Source organism: Cervus canadensis, chromosome 4 (assembly GCF_019320065.1).
Source record: "Cervus canadensis isolate Bull #8, Minnesota chromosome 4, ASM1932006v1, whole genome shotgun sequence".
In the NCBI taxonomy this organism is placed as follows: Eukaryota; Metazoa; Chordata; class Mammalia; order Artiodactyla; family Cervidae; genus Cervus; species Cervus canadensis.
In genome coordinates this window covers 3713386-3731017 of record NC_057389.1, presented here as the reverse complement: position 1 = coordinate 3731017, position 17632 = coordinate 3713386, and positions in this window count along the sequence as shown.

Below are 17632 nucleotides of genomic sequence, written 5' to 3'. Positions count from 1 at the left end.
ATGTTGCTTTTAAGGATGCAAATGATGTTAAAGTGAATTTTAAGCCCAGCAAAATGCAGAAGCCAGGTTCTGGTTCAGAAAGATGACTGAAAACCTGTGGTTTTTTTCCTCCTCCATATCCCAAAGAAATGACAGTCAAGATACCCAAAGAGGGATAAATGATGGTAATATGTGACACACCTCCTTTCTTTTACCCTTTCAAAAAATTTTTCCTTCAAGTAGCCTTTAAACAGTTTTCTAAAATGTGTTGATAATGTCCCCGATACCATAAGGATGTGGAAATCCTTTATTATTTATATGCTTTTCTAGGCAATGTAGCCATACACATCAGTGATAAATTATGAGCTGCCTCGTCTTAGATGGGCCAACCTTGGGGATATCTGCCATGCCCACAGCCCTTTTCAAAAGTGATCTTTCCCAAAATCTCACTGTTGCATGTGGTCTCCAACCCAATTTAGGAGGGCCAACAAGTGAATTTTTCCTAGAAAGATCCCTCTGAAGAGTTCCGAATTTAAGGTGTTAGAATGAACCATCCATTTTGGGGATTAAGTGAAATACCCAAGGGGAGGAAGTAAGACATCAAAGTCATGACTCATCTGAAGTAATGAGAGACAATAAACAGAAACCATGTAAAGAGAGGAAGTCGGTGGGAAGCAGCAGGAGTAGGAAAAGCAGAAATAGTAAGTAGATGGAGGCCAGTAGCATCAGACAGGGCTTTGGGGAATCCTTTTTACAGAGGACAGCCTTGGTCAGCATGCTTTTCTGGCTTTTAACCTTTCATGAAAATAACAGTCCCATACGCTAAAAATATCAGTGCAGGAAGGTGGGAAAAAAGCATAGACTACCTGAAGTTCCTTTTCTAAGCTACTTACCAAGGAAAACACAACCTCCCTGATTTCTTTTCTGCTTAACTATGAAGAAGCTCTTCAAGTATAGGTAGCCTATGGCAGTGAAGAAATGCAGGGGGGAAAGGTCTGGATTTCAGCCCTAGGATTCCTTTTGAATTCAATGTCTGATTCCATAGGTTGTGTTTATATGACATCAAAGTAACTATTTTAACTTGCGGGGTGAAAAGGGAGTCTTTGACACCACATAGACAAGAGACTGGAGGATTTTTCTTGTTTAAGGTCTTCAGTTAGCATTTATAGAAAGAGCCCCTCTTCTGCCAGACTGCAGTGTCATTATTTTCCTCTTCCATAGAGGAGCCATAAATCACTTAGAGGATAGACTGGCAGGTGTTACATAAACACTGAATACAGCTGAACATTCCTTTCAAATGGTGTCATGGTAAAACCCACAAGGCTCAAAGAATTTGCAGTACTCTGAAGAAGAAAGCAATACAATAGCCTCAGAAATACTGACATTGCTAGTGAAATAAGTCTACAGTATTGACTTTGAGAAGAAAAAAACCCAAACACTAAAGCAACAGCAAAACAACAACAAAGTCTATATTTAAAAGGAAGCAGCCGATATCAAAGTAAATAAAATGTTTTCCTGTAGCCAGAAGTACGCTGCTTCCCACAGGTTTAAAGCGCTTTTGTGCCGCAAAATTATAGTTTCCTGTCACTTGTCTGATTAAGGAAGTACAGTGGAAATGTCTATGTATCTTCTGGAATAGGTAAGTAGAAAGGATAAAAGCAATTCCTGTTGTTTCTCTTAGGACTTCAAGTCAGCTCTCTGCAACAAATGTTAGCTTCATTTTTACACGGGAACCCCTTCATTTTCCTATTCTCCTTGATCTAAGTCACACTGGTTTATTGAGCACCTAGTATGGGCCACTGGTGAAAGATGCAGAATCCTTAATGACAAAGAAGTCTCAGTGTGGAGAGTGGGATTCAAATGGGGGCAAGAGTCTTTGTGGCCGCAGGGCAGAAAAGACACAAGATGGGAAATAACATCCAAAACAGACCTAAAAAGACTGGGCAGGTGGAGGTGGCAACAGGCTGTGTTCCATGTTGGAAGAACAGCACAGGCCTGAGCATGCAAGATCTTTAGGCTCTGAGACAAGAGCACATAGTTTGGCCTAATTGTAGAGGGTAGATGAAGGCTAAATTAGAATTCTTTAGGTCCAGGATTCTGTAAGCTCAGAAATAGAAGAATTGGCCCACTTCACTGCAAAGTCAAGCGGAGCTCTGGCTTCAATCAAAGCTGGATCCGGGGACTCCCACCTTGCCCTGTATATGTCACCTCTTTTCTCCCTGTTGGTTTCATTAGCACGTTTTATTGTTAACTCCTGGCAGCTTCAGTCTCTTATCATACCAATTCTAGCAGTCTCAAGAGAAAACGAGCTTCTTTTTCTCAACTGCTCAGCCAAGACTCAGAATAGAGATTCTTTGATCTGATTTAAGTCATTTGTGCCTCTCCCTGAACCAGTTACTATGTCTTATGTCCACTCTTGGAGCCAAGAAGAGGGATCAGTGCCAGTCAGTTCACATGGACAAGGGAATGAGTCCCCGTAAGGAAACTTAAAGACGCTACCAAAACAAGAGCTGGCTTCTGGGAAGGAAAAACAGCAGGTTTTTCCTTTTGGGGGGCTCTGAAACCAAACTGAAGAATATGCTCTTGATTCAGCCATAGAGAGTCATCAAACATTTTAATGCAGAGAACCAGAATAATGAAAGTTATTCCAGAATGATCTGGTCCCAAGATGAAGGAAAAAATAAGAGAGTTGAGAGATAAGAGGCTCTCTTATCAATAATCATTTCTGAAAAAGAAAATGAGGGTCCAAACTAGAACTGTAGTCCTAATGTGAAGGTGATGGGTTAGAGATGGAAGTTGCATCAACTTGGTTATCAGCTGAATTCTGTGGAAGAGAAAAAAAATGAGTCATCAAAGATGATTGTTGTTTGTAAACCTGGTCAACAGGGGGAACAGGGAGTTAGGCGGAGTAGTTTGGGGGTGAAATTAGTTAAGCTTGGCAGAATTGAGTTTGAGGATAGGTGATGCTCCCAGTGGAGATTTTCATCAGGCAGCTGGAAAGGAGAGTCAATGCAATCCAGAAGCAGAGCCAGATACAAACAGGTAAAGGAGGAACATCAAGGTCATCCCAGGAGACAGTAACATAGGCACAGGGCCCGAGTGATCCTGGGGCGGAGAATGACCATTTGAGCTGGTTTCTATGTTCACACCCATCGGTTGTGTGATGGTCCCAGCAGGTCCTGAAGAGCAATCAAGAGCCTGGGATTTCGCCCAGGTGGTCTCAATGGATAGGTAACAGAGGTAAGGACAGCATACAGGGCAGATGGTGTGATCAGCTGATTTTTTTCTTGATCTCTTCCCTAATAATTGAAAGTTCTCATTTCTTCCTTCCACTGTCTTACTTTTTCACTCCTCATGTATATTCTGACTCTCCAAAGTTAATAGTGGGTCTGCACAATCTTTCTATTCCCAAGTCTCCAGTTAACTGTTCTCAAAATAACTCCTCTGTGGGTAATCGGCTCCCCTCATCTCTGCCACATTCATTCCAACAGTTCTTGTGAAAGCAGCATTCCAGCATAGGACTAAGATCTTTGCTCTGGATCAGAGTCACCATGTGACTGGGGCCAAAGTATTGATCTTCTGAAACCTCCATTTCCTCACCTGAAAAAAAAAAGTGACCATACCTATTTCATATTTGCTGTGAAGATTAAGTAAAATACGTGCAGTGCAGAAGCAATAATGGTGTGTTTAATGTACCCGATTGTGTGTCCTAGTGAAAAATAATTTGCAAGGGAGGAGTTTTAATCTGGATAAGAACTCCAACATCCTGCTCTTGAATTGTTTTACTCCGCTCCTCACCGTGCCCTCCTCCATGTTCCCCTCCCAGAAGCACATGGACAAGTTCAATCTGAGACCCCGGCAGACAGCCCTCACCTGCACGGGTCACAGAACCTCAACAGACGGAGGAGGACGGCGACCTCCTTCACCTTCTCCATGAGCACAGTGAGGCTGCTGGCATGGCAGAGATGCTCACGGCCCTGGGTGTGCAGGGGCAGAGGAGAGAAGGGACCTTCCAAGCCTCTGAGCTGCGATCTCCTCCTTCACAAACAAACCAGGACACCGCTAACATTCATTCCACAGTGAGGACCTAGGGGTGAGTGGTATGTGGAGGGGTGTTGTCACCAGAGATTGTAGGCGAGAGGCTGGCATGTTCTAGTAAAGTGGAAAGGGGCAGGACAGGGTTATGAGCACAGCCCGGCAGGTGAGCTGGGAAGATGGGCGATGAGAAGGAAGTGGGGCCACGTGGGAGAGACGCGAAAGGCAAGGCAATGTCGCTAAAGCCCAGGGTCGTGCTCTTCTCTGCCGGCTTGAGGCCGGCCTCCAGCCTCTTACTGTGCGGAGGGTGGGAAAGAATCTGAAGGGTTAAGGAGCCCAGGAGTATCTAGTTTGGAAAACTAGCTTTGCGAGATTTTCTACTTTGTTCATTTGCTACCGATTAGAGTCAAGACCCTGGACTTCCGTGGTGGCTCAGTGGTAAAGAATCCGCCTGCCAACCCCTGATCTAGGAAGATCCCACCTGCCACGGAGCAATGAAGCCCGTGTTCCTCAACCCTTGAGCTCTAGAGCCTGGGAACTGTGAGTGCTGAGCCCACCTGCCCTAGAGCCGTGTTCATCAACAAGAGGAGCCGTGGCGAGTGAAGCCTGGGCACTGCAGCTAGAGAGGGGCCCCCACTCTCTGCAACTAGAGAAAGCCCACATGCAACAGTGAAGACCCAGTGCAGTGAAAAGAAATTTTAAAATGAATAAAAGAATTTTTAAAAGAGCATCAGTTCAGTTCCGTTCAGTCGCTCAGCCGTGTCCAACTCTTTGTGACCCCAGGAATCGCGGCACGCCAGGCCTCCCTGTCTATCACCAACTCCCGGAGTTTTACTCACACTCATGCCCATCGAGTCGGTGATGCCATCCAACCATCTCATCCTCTGTCGTCCCCTTCTCCTCCTGCCCTCAATCTTTCCCAGCATCAGGTTTTTTTCCAATGAGTCAGCTCTTCGCATGAGGTGGCCAAAGTACTGGAGTTTCAGCTTCAGCATCAGTCCTTCCAGTGAACACCCAGGATTGATCTCCTTTAGGATGGACTGGTTGGATCTCCTTGCAGTCCAAGGGACTCTCAAGAGTCTTCTCCAACACCACAGTTCAAAAGCATCAATTCTTCAGCGCTCAGCTTTCTTCACAGTCCAACTCTCACATCCATACATGACTACTGGAAAAACCATAGCCTTGACCAGACGGACCTTTGTTGACAAAGTAACATCTCCGTTTTTTAATATACACCTTCCTTATCTTTACACATTGTGTTATCCCGCCAAAAGACTGAAACAGGAGGATGTGGAGGGCCGGCGCAGATGGCCCCGGAGGGGATAGGAGGCCAGTGTATGCCGTGGGCGGGGCCGGGCACAGCACCGCGGACCCCTCGTTCCCACAGCGGGACTGGGCCAGCACCAACAGCATATGTAGGAACGACTCTTGAATGAATCGTGCTATTTTGAAAGGGCCCTTCATCCATCAGGCTGACCCCAAATAAATATGACCGTCACATTCAGAAGCCCTGAAGAAAGCCCTTCTCTTTGGCACTTGGATTACAGCTGGAGCTGACACGGCACGGAATGCAATGATTTATGCAGCAGGAAGATGACTGGCTGTGGGGCAACAGGGAGATTTTCTTCTGCAGGAATTTCTGTCGTGGCCTTTCCTGACCCTTCACTCTGGTGATTGAAATTTAAAAGTAAAATGAATGCCTTATCCATGAGTTACTGAGTTTTCCTCTCCTGCACTTAGCATAACTTGCTACTTGGGGGGAAAAAATGGATAAAGGGCTCTATTCAGTCAAATGTCTGAATTAATGATCTCCCTGAGCGTCTCAGATTTAAATGGTAGGTTTGAGGGTACAGAGAACCTGGGTGTTTCCAATGAGACATACAGCCTTTATTAGGGCTTGTAATAGAAAGAGAAGCTAATCAGCAAAATGGTGATGAAATCCCAGTGAGGATGATGGCCTCAATTTAGAAGTGATTTTAAGCTGTTCCAACGAACACCAGAGGGCCTTGGTTTCTAAGCCCTCTCTGCTCATGTTGACCTGGTTTCAGGAAACTGATTCACACAAACACCAGCCCTGACCTTACCAAAGGGGAGTGGCAAGAAACAGGGCGAAGTGTGTTTACTTTAGATTTGCCAAAATAAACCTGGTGATTTAACCGAAGAAGAATGAGCATCAGTTAGAGCTGGGGGCAGAGAAGGCCCAAAGGAACCATGTGACGGATGTCTATTTCCCTGAACTTGCTTTAACATTTAAATCAAAAGTTTTCAAGGTATTTTTTTTTAAATTTTCATTTATTTTAGAGTTACCCAGGTCAAATGGAAGTATGCTTCCATCTAGAGAATGTAAGGTAAGGTAAAGCCGCTCAGTCGTGTCCAACTCTTTGCGACCCCATGGGCTGTAGCCCACCAGGCTCCTCCGTCCATGGGATTTTCCAGGCAAGAGTACTGGAGTGGGTTGCCATTTCCTTCTCCAAGGGATCTTCCTGAACCAGGGATCGAAACTGGGTCTCCAGCATTGCAGACAGACGCTTGACCATCTGAGCCACCAGGGAAGCCCTCAAGGGACGCTACAGGAAGTCAGGGAGAAAGGACGTCTGTGGTGCTGCAGTGGACGAAGCGCCAGCACCAGCCTGTGGGTTGTTGTTGCTTCCTTTGTGTTCCCCAAAGCCATCGGCGTCTGTGAGCAGACAGCCGTGAGAGAGTGAGGCTGGAATGCAGACGTCCACGCTGAACAGCTGGGACAAGCAGCATGATGCAGAGAGACAGCGTCCGATTGGAACCAGGACACCTTCACCCTGGCTGGCTGCTGGGACACCCTGCACCACAGCAACCTCGCGGGGAAGGACAGGAGAGGTTCTGAGAGGGAAGCTTCCTGAAAGCCTTCCACCCACCATGCCTGCCTGACAAGGGTCAAGTGCCAGAGGACTAAACACAGAAATGAGGCACTTGGCATTGGATGCGTGAGAAAAACCTGTATGATGCAAAAATGCAATATCACACACATGCAGAAATCTCACAGTCAGCTTTCTGACAACCTCCAGGACCCACCAGGCCTATGAGGAACTTTCTGGCAAGTCAAGATGAGGCTCCAGTAACCAACAAGCACTGATTTAGCAGCGCCCACACCCCAGGACAGGGGGCTTTGTCTGTGCGGTACGCTGTCACCGTTCCGGCTGGAACAACCCCACGAGCAGCTACGCAAGCACTGTGGCACCAAGTTTCCATATATCAGCTCATCAACCCAACGAAATCGATACTATCATCCCCATTTCATAGCTGAGGAAGTGGTGACTTAGACTGGAAAACCAACTTGACTAAAGCCTGGCAGAGCTAGGGGCATATGCTGCTGCTGCTAAGTCGCTTCAGTCGTGTCCGACTCTGTGCGACCCCACAGACGGCAGCCCACCAGGCTCCCCCGTCCCTGGGATTCTCCAGGCAAGAACACTGAAGTGGGTTGCCGTTTCTGTCTCCAATGCATGAAAGTGGGAGGAAGGCATGGAGGTGACCAAAATGCTCCTGCTGGATAGCACTGGGTCCAAGGGCTTCTCACACTTCAGTGCATCTGTGAATCACCAGGGGATCATGTTCAAACTGCAGACTGATTCAACTGGTCCAGAGATTTGGCATTTCTGACAGATTTCCAGGTGACGTGATGCTCCCGGTTTAACGCTTCAATTTGAATAGTAAGAATCCAGATGGGCCCGTATGCTGGCCTAAGAACCAAGGCTCAATGGTCTATAAGGTCCACAAAGCCCAGTGAAAACAATAAAGACAATGGACTGAGTGTTTTTTTCTTTTTCTATCTACTAGATTGCCAGTTTGTTATAAAAGGATACCACTCTGAAGAGCCAGATGGAAGAGGCATTGTCAGGACAAGGTTTGGGAGAAGGGGTGCAGTTTCCACATCCTGAAAAGTATGCCTCCCTCCCAGCACCCCTACCCAGATGCTCTTTAAACTCCAGTTGCTGAGTTTTTATATAGCTAACTTCATTCAGCTTTTTTCATTTGTGTTGTTATAGTTCACTTTATTTGCAATACAGTCCTATTACCATAGACCAACTATATGAGCACCAAATTTAATCATAGACTAAAACGTTGGAAACCCTATGTCAGTCTCCATATTTCTTTTCAAAAAGTTAGGAACTGCAGAAGTGACCCAACCTTTCAATTTACAGATGGGGAGACTGAAGCCTGGAGTGGAGAAGTGCTTTATCAGTTACTAGAAGAAGCAAGCTGAGCATCTCTTGGCCCTGAAAGGTAAAGAATAAGGCTACAGAGGTAGGTAGATTAGAATACACTGCAGAGAGCATTACTTGTCACATTGAGAAACCTAGATTTTATCATACAGGCAAAGGCAAATTTTGAATATTCTGATAAGGAAAAGTATTGAAAATTCTGAGTTATGGTAACGAAATCTGGCAAAAGAGCATAGCATTAAGTGCTGGAGATCAATTCAGAATCTAATGCCTTATTAGCTTGATCTATAGAACGTAAGATGCCATCAGTTATAGGAAGCACTTATGTTCCTCAAAGAAAGAAAAATTTCTGTCACTACAACTATGACAAAATGATTTATCACTTTGGAGAGTTTATTTTATATGTATTGAATTGGTCTCATATACTTACTTAGACATTACTATTTTACTATGTATTACCCTTATGCATTCATAAAAGTAAACCATGAGCCAAATGGATTGGTTAAGGTCATGGTTCCCAAAATACACACCAAGTCACCCCAAGGGCCAGTGAACTAACAGAGGTATGGTGGGATGGTTTATATTTTCAGGGGAAACACAATAATGTTTGACATGTTAGACATGGTGCCAACTATGAGCTCCAAGTTATTCATACATTCAGCGTGGGATCAGACTACACTCTGATGACGCTGTATTTTGTCAAGCTGGGTTATTGGCAATTGCTGTGATAAAAGAAGGCCAGTACTGAAAAACCACGTGGGACAGGAAGTGAAGGTGCCAGCGTCCAGTTTGATCCCACGGTTTGAAAAGCTGCGTAGGGCCCCAAAAGCACACCCATTCCGCTAGTGAGTAAGTCTAGCTATCTAAGAGGGAGATTAAGAAGGTTTTTTAGAGCTTATTTGTGTATGTTTCTTTCTATTTTTGGCTGCCCTGGGTCTCGTTGCTGCACGTGGCCCTTCTCTAGCTGTGAGTGGGGCTCCGCTCCGTCGCGGGCGCGGGCGCGGGCGCGCGCGTCTCACTGCGGTGCCTCTCGAGTTGCGGAGCGCAGGCTGTCGGCTGCACCGGCTTCCGCGGCGGCGGCAGAGGCTCGGCTCGGGGCTTGGGGCTCGCGGGCCCGAGAGCGCTGACTCCGCAGCGGTGGTGCCCGGGCTTGGCTGTTCTGTGCGCGTGGAATCTTCTCGGGCCAGGGATCAAACCGGAGCCCCTGCGTTGCAAGCTGGATGCTGTCCCCTGCACCACCGGAAGCCCCCAAAGCTACAAATGGCTATTAAGTTGCTGGATCACAGGATTTAAAAAATGAAACTGTTAGGTGTTTCTTTTAGCCTAGATGTGCTAGGAAAAAGAACTCAGACCCTAGAAATGTCATGAACCAATAAAGTTTGAGAATCTCCGGGTGTTCCTGAAGCTTCTTCACATTCATAATGCGCCTTTCCTGGGTCCCTCTCAGTTTCAGAGCAGCCTGCATCCATGTTCCATCTGTTTGGAAACATCCTCTGTGCCGCGGATGCCCCGGTGACATGCCACGTTTTTAAAATGCTACACTACTGTTTCTGCAGTTTTAAAGCCCCATTCATTCTGAAAATATTGTTGCTGGAAAATGTCCCAGTTTGTTCAATAGAAGGTTTTAAGGCAATAACCAAGACTCATATTCCTTCCTTGAATAGTCTGTTAGGAGCTAGCGGTTGACAACAATGAATTCCATTTATTTCACCAGGAAAAATATGTCAGACTGAGCTAGCATAGGCAATGACAAACACACCACTACTGATACCTTCCTGTTAATACAGCTCCGCTACTACATGGAGAGCAAGTGTAAGTGGCCATTGAGAATAAAACCTATTACAGTTTCAAAGATGTTACAATGTGAAAAAATGGTTTATGTATCAAGAAACCAACAAAATATAGTATCTATCTCACAGTGCCATGAGAGTCGAGGTAATAATGTGAAAAGATGCGTCGGAAGCAATATTATTCTGATTAACTACCAGGAGACAAGGGCCTAAGGAAAATATTGAAAGAGGCCATAGAAAAAAGGCTATGGCATTAGGAGGCACTGAAGTAGAATCAACAGGATTTCAAAATTAGAACATAAACTTGAGTCATTAGCAGCTCTCAGCTGGGGAAGATTGTCCCATAACTGCTTGGTGAGGTGTGTGCACCTACGTTAGAACCTCATAAGACGCGTACAACCCACCGGACAAGTCCTTGGGCCTCTTTATATCTTGTTCCAAAGTCATAGCTGCAGACTCAAGCCATGTACTGCTGACCCTGCTATATATTCAGTGGTTGAATTCAGAGAGAGTCCTTGGTAAAGTGAAGAAATGTCCTGCACATTTACAGAAAATCACATATATTTCATTCTTGAAGTATTGTTTGATGAAAGTGAAAGTCCCTCAGTCGTGTCCAACTCTTTGCGACCCCATGGACTTTAGAGTCCAGGGGATTCTCCAGGCCAGAATACTGAAGTGGGCAGCCTTTCCCTTCTTCAGGGGATCTTCCCAACCCAGGGATCGAACCCAGGTCTGCTGCATTGCAGGTGGATTATTTACCAGCTGAGCCATGAAGGAAGCCCCATAGTTTGGTAGCTAAATTTTAAAACTGGTTTTGGTAGAAATAGTCCTAGGTTATAGGTGCTAACTATATCTTTTGTCCTTAATTGTAGTTTACTTACAATATTAAATTAGTTTTGGGTGTGCCACAAAGTGATTTGATATTTTTATAGATAACACACCATACAGTGAAGTGAAAGTCGCTCAGTCATGTCTGACACTTTGTGACCCCATGGAGTATATGGTCCGTGGAATTCTCCAGGCCAGAATACTGGAGTGGGTAGCCTTTCGCTTCTCCAGGGGATCTTCCCAACCCGGGGATGGAACCCAGGTCTCCTGGATTGCGGGCGGATTCTTTACCAGCTGAGCCCCAGCACTGTACCAGGTTATTATAAAATGCTGACTCTATATTTATTCTTGAGCTTTGTGGTAATGGTGCTCAGTCGTGTCTGACTCTGCGACCTCATGGACTGCAGCTCACCAGGTTCCTTTGTCCACGGGATTCCCCAGGCAAGAATCCTGGAGTGGGTTGCCATTTCCTTCTCCTCCAGGGGATCTTCCGGGTCCAGGTATCTCCTGCAATGGTAGGCGGATTCTTTCTGCGTGTACTTTCTGGCCACTGTACACAGAGCCGGAAGCAGTTCTCTGCCATCTCTAGCCTTCCCTGGCACTAAGCAGAACCTTCTGTTGGTCCCTTGAAGTGATCATCCTTTTTCAGACTTTTAAGGAAGCCAGCCCAGAATGGTGAGGCAGTCACAAAGCATTTCTTGGAGTCAGAAAAATGTGCTACATTTGGAGCATGAGATCTCAGATCCACGAGCCCACTTCACGCCCAATTCATGGGCTCAGGACTGGGGATGAGACAGAAGAGGCAGCTTGTATCCACTCCGCTGGTCTGGCACGAACTTCTGTTGCACCAACTGTGCTGATAGACATTCAGTGAAAGTGACTGACGTCATTTTTTATATTTCAGGCAAGAATGTCTTGCAGATTCGACAGGCCTGCAGGTCAGTGGGGTCCTGGAGGTAAAATGTCTGGACTCCGACAACCACCTATCTGGGGTGGTCTTCAGTACCGCTGCAATGCCAGCTGGGAGGAAGCATTGCGCCTAGTGCAGGGAGGTGTTAATGTTTTCTGGGTATCCTCTGATACGTCCATTCACAGCAGCTCGTGCAGATTCTGAAGCCACAATTTTTTTGTGGGTGTGTTGAGATTGTACTCAGTGCTTGTGAGATAGTCAGGGGTGTGGTGGGTAACCAGGATACTGTTCCAGACTTGTTTGGTGCAGGAATAATGCACAACTCCCCTTGGTGGAATAACACCCTGCTGGAACTGTTATCAGGATCCAGCCATCTAGGGAGAGAGTCAGCAGCTGCACGTCACAGCACTGTAACCTTCATTGGATAACTGGGAATTTGTGCCTCTTAATCCCCCCACTGATCTCACCCCTCCTCCCACCCTTCTCCCTTCTCATCACGAGTTTGTTCTCTGTATCTACGGCCCTTGTTTCTGTTTTGTTATACTTGTTTGTTCTTTAGAGTCCACGTGTAAGTGAAAGGGTACAATATTTGTCTTTCTCTGTCTGACTTAGGGCTTCCCTGGTGGCTCAGCTGGTAAAGAATCCGCCTGCAATGCAGGAGACCTGGGTTCCATCCCTGGTTGGGAAGATCCCCTGGAGAAGGGAACAGATACCCACTCCAGTATTCCAGCCTGGAGAATTCTCCATGGGGTCACAAAGAGTCGGACATGACTGAGCAAATTTCACTTTCAGGTCCATTCAAGTTATTACAACTGGCAAGATTCATTCTTTTCTATGACTGATATTTCATTGTGTGTGTGTGTGTGTGTACCATTTCTTCTTTATCTGTTCATCTGTTGGTAGACACTTAGGTTGCTTCTGTATCTGGACTATTGTTAACAATGCTGCTATAAACGTTGGGGTGCATATATATTTTCTAATTGGTGTTTTTACTTTCTTTGTATAAATACCCAGGAATGGAATTGCTGGATCATATGACAGTGTTATTTTTAATTTGGAGGGAAACCTCCATGTTTTCCATAGTAGCAACACCAATTTACATTCCCACCCAAGGCTTCCCTTTTCTCCACATCCTCGCCAACACTTAGAATTTGTTGGCTCTTTGATGATAGCCATTCTGACAGGTCTGAGGTGATATCATTGTAGCTTTGATTCATAATTAGTGATGTTGAACATCTTTCCATGTACCTATTGGCCATCTGAATGTTTTCTTTGGAAAAATGCCCATTTTTCAAATTATACTGTTTGTTAACTATATGCTCATTTTTAAAACTATATGCCCATTTTTAAATTGTATTGTTTGTTAACTATACCATTTATTAGCTGTGTGACCTTGGGTCTCTAAGCCTGTTTCCTCATATCATAAAATAGAAGTAACTGTAATATCTCCTTCTTAGAATTTAAATGATTAAATAAGATAAAGCGTAAACTTATATTTACGCTTATATTTACTTATATTTATATCTTAGCTTATATTTAGTGTTTCAATGTCAAAAAGGCTAAGACAGTCTCTTTCCTTTGCCACTTCTTTGACAGAATTAGATTAGTTTCTCCTGGGAGTTTGTCTCCTGCCTAAAATTTCATTTGGAAAAGTTTCATGAGCAGCTCATAAGCGAAGCCGGACGTGAATCGTATGTAGGATAGTTTCCCTCGTTCCGTCTTTACTAGTGTTTCCCTGGTCTGTGCCACCATCGTGTTTTTCCTGATCCAGAACTGCACCTTCTGATTAGAAACCTCGCGTCCACTCTCAGCGCACTGGGATCTGTTCTCTGCCCACATTTCTAGATGTTCTTTACAGTCTGTCACTGCTCAGGTCAAAATCCCCCAGCAGCTTCCCACTGCCCTGAGTAAAATCCAAATCCAGCACCCAGACTTCCCCATCTGCTGTTTCAGCCCGATTCCTACCATGCGCTTATCTCTTCTCTCCACCCATGGTGACCTGCCTTTTGTTCTCGCAGCATGCCAACCCCGTTCCCACTATAGGGACTTTAATGTTCCCCTATGCTTGTCACTTTTCAGTCTGATATTTTTCTTGTTCATTAATTTATTTGACAACCATGTTTTCTCCACCTACCCCCAGCCCCAGCCTTCAGAAGCTAAACTCTGTGACAGCAGACATTATTTTGCTCTTTGCTATTTTCCCAGTGCCTAAAGCACTATCTGGCATTTATGAGGTATCCTATAAATAATTACTTCATCATAAATAAACACATACTCATTAAACATCAGCAAAATGCCATTACCTGTGTACCCTACTGGGTACACATTTCTTAGGTAGAAGACAGTATTCTGTAAGCATATAGTAGAATCCATATCTGACAGTGAAGGATTGAAAGAGTCTTGCCCAGATACTCACAGTTTGCACAAAGCCAAGGAAATGATGTTTCATTGTCACCTCCCTTTGTCTGAAACTGTTTTGTAACCAAAAGCTCATTGTAGGATTTTTTTCCTCTTGTATCTAGAAAGTCTTCGGGTTCTGGCTCCTGAAAGATTTTCTTGTCAGTCTGTACAGACAGTACATCTCAAAGATTGACATTCTGTAGCAATCTGAACAACTTGCAATTATTTGATTCTCCTAGCATTTAACAAGTAAGCTATTCCAAAATTCCAGGCTAGGCTCTGAATAGCTACCAAAGGAGGAAACTTTAACTCCTCATGTTCATAAACACATAGGAATCTCCCTTTCTCTCTCTCTCTCCCTCTCATTTTCTCTATTTGTTATTGGTAGACAAAATGTCAATTTACAGTTGAGATTTATTTCTTCAAATTCTTTACTCATGAATCGGGCAGAAACTGCAAGCCCAACACGTTTATTCCATTCTGAAGGACTAGTCTCTTTCAAGCCATCAGCAGTAACAGCATATACATCTGTCACCATCATAGTAGTTATTCAAGGAAAATCTGTAATTTAATTACCAAGAAGGTGCAGCAGAAGAAAATGGTCCTCAAACTCTGAATCGATGTAAAAAACATTGTTCAATTTATTTAAATTAAAATGTTCACTGAGCAACCACTTACTCTGTAAGTACAACACAGTCAGCAAGCTGGACACCTGAAGAAAGAGCTTTGGGGAAAGCGTGTAAATGTCAGGTCCAAGGCTAGGCACACAGAAGGTGCTCAGCAAACACTGGATTCCCCCTAAGTACCTTGATTTCTCCTGTGAGTCTGAGCTGCTGCCGCTGCTAAGTCGCTTCAGTCATGTCCAACTCTGTGCGACCCCACAGACGGCAGCCCACCAGGCTCCGCCGTCCCTGGGATTCTCCAGGCAAGAACACTGGAGTGGGTTGCCATTGCCTTCTCCAATGCATGAAAGTGAAAAGGGAAAGTGAAGTCGCTTAGTCATGTCTGACTCTCAGTGTCCCCATGGACTGCAGCCCACCAGGCTCCTTCGTCCATGGGATTTTCCAGGCAAGAGTTCTGGAGTGGGGTGCCATTGCCTTCTCCAGTGAATCTGGGCATGTGTCTTCAAAAGCACTGTGACTCAGCTCAACTCAGATATGTCCCCAGGCGGTCCACGGCAGAGGGGAGCAGGCCAATTTAACAGCCTAGTCTCTGCCGAGCATGGCGCAGAGTACTCATGTACATAAAATCTCCTTCCTGTCTCCATAGGTTGGTCTTTTGTTCCTGTTTGCCAAAATAGGAAACGGGCGCACTCAGAGATTAAATAAATTGCTTGATAATGTGTGATAGATACGGAGTGCAAATTAAGTTTTGTTCATTCATAGCCATATTCATCTCACTCAGAACACATTTATTGATCACCTGGAATCCCTGAGGCTGAGGATTCAAACAGGACATGCTCCAAATACCCAAAGAGCTTTCACTGAATGTGGGATGATACATATAAAATGCGGACCTTTTTGAAAGTGGAAATATCTTCATGGAGGTGCACTTGGTGGGCTTCTGGAGTGGTTCATACCGTAAAGATTCTGCTTGCAGTGTGGGAGACCCAGGTTTGACCGCTGGGTCAGGAAGATCCCCTGGAGAGGGGAATGGCAACCCACTCCAGTGTTCCTGCCTGGAGAATCCCATGGACAGAGGAGCCTGGTGGGCTGCAGTCCACAGGATCTCAGAGTCGGACATGACTGAGTGAGTAACACTTTCACTTTCACTTTTTTCGCATTTGGTAGGACAGAAGAGAAAATGGCTCATTCTGCCAAGGTGGAATAATGAAGGGATAGTGAAGACTTTACCAGAAGGTAATAACAGATGAGTTTTGAAAAACTTAATAGGAGCTCACGGGGCCATCAGTGGGAGGAAGAGAGAGATGGGGGTGGTATGGGAGTGCTGTGACTTGGGTGTGGGGACTGCAAACACCGGGTCCCTGGGACTCAAGGAACAGCAAGTCGTTCAGTTGGCCTGGAGCGTGGGTGGTGTGACGAGGGAGGCAGGAACTGACCCTGGAGGAGGGTGCAGAGGGCAGGCAGGAGGAGGGTCAGACTAAAGAGTTCAGGTTTTACCCGAAGGTCATAGGGACCCAGCAACCGGTTTTAAGCAAGAGGATGACCTCCTTAAACAGGTATGGTCTAAAGTCCCTCACTGCTGGTTTGGGAAAAGGTTAGAGAGAGACTTATTCAAGGAGGCAGGAAGCCCGGAGAACAGGCTTCTCCATCAGTCCTGGCAAGAAAGGCCTGGATCCACGCAGGGGCTCAGAAATGCCCCCCGAAGCAGCTCCGCACCCCCAGCGACGAGAACTGACTTCAAGGAACAGGAGATCCCTGCCCTCAGCCTCACGCTCCTGTCTAGCCCTCCAGCTTGGTTTTGTGAAAGTGTGTTCCGGTGATGCTGACCTTGCAAGGGCCTGGAAATGAGCCCATCAGTCACTCCTTCGCATCAAGTTAAGAAGACCCCTATTAAAGGGAACGGCAGATGCCCCAGGAGGAATGCAGCATCACCAGCCACTAATGCCCTGCCCTTAATTGCTTCACCAGATTAATTAGGTGGCTCCCCAGCAAGGCCCTAATCAAACGGGGACAGAACAGGTAAATGTTGACCCAGTGAGGGAGTAGACAAGATTCAAAGCCCTGGGCACAACCTAGGAAGAACAGGGCTCAGGAATCTGGGCAGAAATGGGGCCCCGAATACAAAGGAGAAGAGTCAAGAGAGAAGGAGGGGCAAGGAGCTTTAATGACCAGAGGCGCCCAGCAGGCTCATCAGGCCCGCAGGCTGCGGGGAAGATGCCTTTCACCACCTAAGACAGGTTCTCTGTCCTAGAGAGACCCTCACCTGGGACAGGAATAGGACCAATCAGTGTCACCTTTACATCCAGCCACGCCTGTAAAGCTCTGAGCAGAATACTGGAGGCTTTCTGCGCATTCCCTCAGTCAACCCACACGACCATGCTATGAGCTACGCTTACAGATTCCAGGTTTCCCAGGACACTGAGGCTCAGAGAGCTTAGGTGAATCACCCACAGTCATACCACTGAGCAGCAGAGTCAGGGTTTGGGTCTAGATCCAATTGGCTCCAGTATCTTAACTGCTAAGTCAGCCTCACACCTCTCACCACCCACTCCAGCAATCACTGCCTTGACTCTTCTGACTGGCGTAGGTTCCCATGGCCTACAGAGGTGGTTTGACATTTAGGAATCCTTGGATGCATTTAGAAAACGCCAGCCCAGCTCCATTTGCACCCCACGTGGGCAGACTTTACTGCACCCTCACCACTGCCTGGAGCTGCATTCTGCGGTGCACCAGGAGACGCATCCTCCCCGCTGTCTGAGCACCAGTAGAGGAGTTACTTACCAGGGAAGCTGCTGATTCTTGCAGCAGGAAGTGATAAAACTGGAGTTACAACCCAAGTCTGTTTGACCTTAAAGTAAAAGCATGTTTACT